Raw genomic sequence first — 6062 nt, forward strand, 5'->3', positions numbered from 1 at the left:
GAGCCAGGACAGTGAACAGTCGGGATTTCGTTGAGTGATTAGTTCTCCCTCGCTGTGAGGGGGCAGCAAGCAGTTTGGCTGATGCAGAACGAAGTGGGCGGGTTGGGGTATATGGTTTGACCATGTCCTGGATGTAAGCTGGGGCTGATCCGTTTGTGGCCCTGTATGTAAGTACTAGTGTCTTGAAGTGGATGCGGGCCGCAATTGGTAACCAGTGAAGAGAGCGGAGGAGCGGTGTAGTGTGAGAGAACTTGGGGAGGTTGAAGACAAGCCGAGCTGCTGCGTTCTGAATGAGCTGCAGGGGTCGGATGGCACATGCAGGCAGGCCAATCAGGAGGGAGTTGCAGTAGTCTAGACGTGAGATGACTAGAGCCTGAACCAGAACCTGAGCCGCCTTCTGCGTTAGAAGGGGACGTATCCTTCTGATGTTATGCAGCATGTATCTACACGATCGGGTGGTTGCAGCAATGTTAGCAGTGAAGGAGAGTTGGTCGTCAAGTGTTACACCCAGGTTTCTAGCAGTCTTGGTGAGGACTACCACAGAGTTGTCAATTATTATAGTCAGGTCTTGGGTAGGAGAGTTTCAGATGGTGTGTAGACATCCAAGAAGAGATGTCAGTCAGACAGGCCGAGATACGTGCTGCTACTTGAGTTTCAGACTCAGGAAAGGAGAGAATTAGTTGGGTGTCATCTGCGTAGCTGTGATAAGAAAAGCCGTGCGACTGAATGACAGACCCGAGAGAGTTGGTGTACAGAGAAAAGAGGAGGGGACCCAGGACTGATCCCTGAGGAACGCCAGTTTTGAGTGGGCAAGGTTCTGAGCTAGATCCTCTCCAGGTTACCCGGTAGGTTCGGTCGGCCAGGTAAGATGTGAGCAATGAGAGCGCAGAGCCTGAGACACCCAGATTTCGGAGTGTCGAAATGAGGATCTGGTGGTTCACTGTGTCAAAGGCAGCAGAAAGATCCAGAAGAATGATGATGGAAGAGAGAGAGGTTGTTCTGGCGATGTGAAGCTGCTCAGTGACAGCAAGCAGTTTCTGTTGAGTGGCCAGCCTTGAAGCCAGACTGGTGGGGATCAAGAAGGTTGTTCTGGTGGAGATAGGTAGAGAGTTGATTATAAATGGCACGCTCAAGAGTTTTAGATAGAAATGAAAGAAGGGAGACGGGTCTATAGTTATTTACATCAGAGGAGTCGAGTGTTGGTTTTTTGAGCAGTGGGGTCACTCTTGCCTCTTTGAGATGTGAAGTTATTCGCTGTCAAAGTGACGTCAAAATGAATGGCTATTCATTTTGACGCCACTTTGACAGCGAATAACTTTACATCTGAAGCGTTTAAAGACTTTATTTGTCAATTGTTTATTTCTAAAGAAACACGACAATGTATAAAAAGCTCCATTACCTTGTATCTCACGTTATGGCTCCGCAGCAGACGTTTTTGTAAAAATAGGCTAACGATTGTGTCATAACCACGCAACTTGCTGTCGCATAGTAGAGGAATTACCGTATAGTACAGGAGAAGCTTGCAGGCAGTTTCGACTTACATTAGCTGTTTAAGTTTAATTACTAATGTTAACTAGCATTTTAGTTAGCAATAATTAGCCTGTGCCCATGTTATCTCCTTACATATACCTACGCTCTCTGCAAGATCGGGAATGACTGAGATTTCTCTTGGTACCGCTACCAGAAGACTTACAATTTTCAGACAGGTTGCTCACGTCACATTTACGTCGTCTCTCTCAGTTGGAGGCTGCGCAGTAACGCTCAGCGCTCACCGGAAAAGTGCTTCTAACGGCCTTCACTGGTCTCCGTCCAGAGCAACGGGATCTGTTGGTCCATTCTATATACTGTCTATGGGTGGTACAGGGGGGTACCAATTATGGGGGGTGGGGTGGAGGGGGACATTTTATCAGAATACAGCATAGAAATATTGCTTAGAAAAGTAGGAAATATTGAATAGGATAGAACAATACAGTGTATTTCTGCTAAATAAAATTATTTATACTATTTCTATACCTTTCCTACATGTAAACCAAAGCATTGAGAACTTTGTAAGTGTACAGACGGTTTATTAAAAAGATAGTTTAGAAAGACAGTACCGTTCACATATACAGGCGGGCGCCATCTTGGAAAACAGTCACAACCAGTCGAACGATGAAAGCCGTGCTTGGGCTATGTTACTGGTAACTGGTTGCACGGCGTCGTTCGAAATAATTTTGTTAATTTAATATTTATTCATTTTGATTGATTTATGTAGCCTATTTATTTTTTTATTGACAGACTGACTGATTTATGTATGTATTGAATGAATGTGAAATTGCATATCACGTTCACCTGAATGTTGCTTTTATTTTGAAGTCAGTTCTTACACGCTCTTGCTGTAATGCTTAGGACAGACACGAACCGCAAAACAAGTGGGGGTTGGCTCATACGGCCGGCTTGAACATGTTTTTCGAGGTGGAGGCTGGCTTGGCCGCAGTCGGCGGTGGGGTTACGGTGTATAAAATAGGTCTATATACATTAATGATGAGAAACTTGCTCTGTGCCCTCGTTTGAAAAACAAAAAAAATGTAGCAGAAGTCTTGGATACAAGGCAGCAATGTTGATCACATTAAAACACGGGACAGTGGTGTAACCAAACATTGTTATTTTATTATCTTAAAAAGTAACACAATCCCAATAGGGTATCACATACACTACAACAATGGTAACACCAGTACTACACATCAAAGGGACTTTCAGATATTATAGACATTTAAAAAAATCCCTCTTTTTATTGTTTAAATTATTTGACTAGGCATGACAGATAAACATCATTTACAGGTATGACATACCGTCACCGTTAGAAACAATGTTATTGTTGAACCTCCATTTTTATAAACCACCACCGATGTTAAGGGAAGACATTTCATGGACTGTCAGTGTAGAAAAGGGATGGAAGGTTGCAGGACTGTGGCTGGAGGGGACCAGGGGTTGATAGAGGGCCACTGGGCCAGACAGTAGCTGAGTAGGGGGCAGTGCAATCATCAGACATGAAGGATGGAACCCATGACCTCCACCGGGCAGGGGACTACCTCCCTAATGTACTGGTGGAACAGAGACAAGAACCCCACTGTGGCTGTGGAACAGGAGCTGAAAGCCCTGAAATGTGGTACAATAGAGATTAAAGTCCACTGTAAGGACAGGAACTCAACTGTAGTTGTAAACCCAAGATTAGTGGTACAACAGAGACTGAAACGGCTGTATTTGTAGGAACAGGGCACCCTCTGAATGGTAAAGGTGGAACAGAGACTAGAACTTGACTCCCAGAATCTGGCTATATCCTTCACTGTCTATGCGTCTCTCCGTAGTCATAGATTAGGGCAGAGGTTCCCAATCTTTTTTCAACCAAGGACTCCTTACAAGATAGAGAATATACCCCCCCCCCACAACAAACACAAGAGAAATGTATTGCAAAGATATTAGACATGCATTTAAACATATTTGCAGTTTCTAAGAGTTATAGATTTGTTAAATTAGATTATTAGAACGTAATCTATGAAATATTATAGATTTAAAAAATGTAATATTTGTTTGCCTTTTGTAAAAAATAAATAAATATGTTTTATATCATGATGTGATTTAAATGAATGAATGTGAAAACTTTTCACGGACCCCTGGCAGAAGGCCACGAGGCCCCGGGGGACCCCACTTTGAGAATCACTGGAATACGGGATTAGGCTTTATAATGGATTGGAAGCCTACTGTTGGGCTAGCGCAGGGAAAAGAACCCTATTACAGTTACAATATACTCCTAGAATATATTGACAGAGAAGGAACTAAAACCTTTAAGTAGTATTAACAACCCTGCTGACATTGTAGACTACAGGCTATTGTCCTAGAATACTTAAAGAACTGAGACATAAATCTGAATTATTGGTAGTTTTAGTCTCTCTTTGATTTTAATTTTAGTCCATACGTCCCGGGGACTAGAACCCAAGAACAACAGTGGAACAGACTGTAAATAGTGACCATATTCGTAGAACAGAAAGAGTCCGCTGGGGAAGGAATATAAACCAGTCCCCTGGTACAGAGGGAGGAGAGGGTAAAGCCCTAGTATTAGCAGTTTGAAGTGTAGCATACTGAACATTTTACTCCTAAGATATGAGGTTGTACCCCTTGTGTAGTTGCAACATAGAGAGTAGGAACGAATGCGGTGGTAGGAGAACTAAAACCCAACAGTATGTCAGGAAGTAGAATCCTACTCCAGTGGAATGGATAACACCTTCTTACGTCACACACAGAGCCGTTCGACTGGTTCTTAAATTAAGTTTTCACGACAGAAGTGTTTGTTACATTTGTTAAGAGCACAGGAAGGTAGTGATGGCCAAAATGAACATGGCTGTGAAGAGTTAAAGTTCCAGTCTACCAATTCAGGAGTTTGATTCCCACAAACACGTGTTTCGCAGGTGGGCAGCCAGTGAGGGTTCTTGTCCTTGTCGCTACACTAATAACTCCTACTGGTCGGTGATGGCGCCTACACAGTTGCCCAGACCAACAGTATACAGTAGTTAGCTGCATCAAGGACTGTGGGGCGGAGGAAACTGAGCACCGCACGTTGAGCGAACACGGGGAAATCTATGAAAATAAATAGAATTGTTATAAAAACCATTTGGTCCTACCATACAGCAAACAAGTTAACTCAAGGTGAGAGCGACATGTATCCTGATACACAGCACCCTTTAACCAAAAGCGGCTACACCTGTATCTTTTACTGAGGGTCAGTAAGCTACAAATGAAGCGCTCGTTGGATCGTGTAACATCAAACTTTTCAGATGCTGTTTAGGCCTTCCAGTGTGGAAATTAAGAACACACTTAAAGGCGGGTGTTGCAATTCAGAACAGGTAGATACACTGACTGTAGACATGGTCAGACAACACATGGTATGAACTGGTATGTTTCAAGCATACTGAACCCCACAAGGCTAATTTTCTACTTTACACGTAGCTGTGAGGGTCCATGTCACGTAAACTTCGTCTGCAGCTCATGTCCGACATGCAGACAGCCAAAATGTATGCCCATGAGGAACTGGCTTTGGAGTTTATCTGACGTCTTACAGTGTGCATATCCACACTGAATCTGATACTGACTTCGTTGTGCTTCGTCACTGCGGGCTAGCTTGCATAGCTGTATGTCAGGACATTGTGTTACACGTCTTATTGGTGAGAAGGCCAACACTGTTTTGGGTTGAAGTCCCTTTCTGGGACCCTGCAGAGGAAGTTATGTACCACTAATGGCCGTAATAAGGAGGATGAGAAGAACTGTGTGTGTGTGTGTGTGTGTTTGGGGTGGGGGGTTGGCAACTGAACCACAATGTTATCATGTACCATTAGAAGAAGCTTTGTTGGTGAAGAAAGGGAAACAATAGGGAGTCCAGCACTTTGATGTGTAGTGTGTTAGTGTGTGTGTGTGTGTGTGTGTGTGTGTGTGTGTGTGTGTGTGTGTGCAGACATTCACAGGCTAGAGGCTGATGACAGTGTGATAGTAGAAAGGACGGGCTGTGTTTTTGCTGCTGTGGAGGTAGTTGTAGAGGAGCCTATAGGACGACAACACTGGGGTGACTGACAGCTCCCTGAGCCTATAGGAGGATGGGAAATGATTGACCTATAGGACTGCAGGATTTTTTCTTCTTCTTCGAGTTAGGTAAATCCAGCTCAGCTCAGGTCTAGTTACAGTGAGACCAACACATTTTGAATGTACCGTAGGTCTTATTTCACATCTCCCCGTGCCGTAGTCAGCTGTCGCCCTGTACGCCTCTTCCGTCACTTTGTAATCCCAGTCCACCCACATGCTTCATAGAAGGGACTAAATGGCCATTGCCAAAAGTATGCAGGTGAAACCTATTATACGAAGTGTAAGCAACCATTTACTATATTCCAACTCTCTCATCACCCTTTTTATTATGACTATTATCATGGCCGTCGCTGGCCATAAAACATCTTAGCACCAGGAGTGAGAGTGGCTCAGGGATTCAAGCAGTTTGACGAAAAAAACTCAAGTAGTCATGAAGTGGATAGAAATGTAAA

The sequence above is a fragment of the Sander lucioperca genome, chromosome 1 (assembly GCF_008315115.2).
Source record: "Sander lucioperca isolate FBNREF2018 chromosome 1, SLUC_FBN_1.2, whole genome shotgun sequence".
NCBI classification, from domain to species: Eukaryota; Metazoa; Chordata; class Actinopteri; order Perciformes; family Percidae; genus Sander; species Sander lucioperca.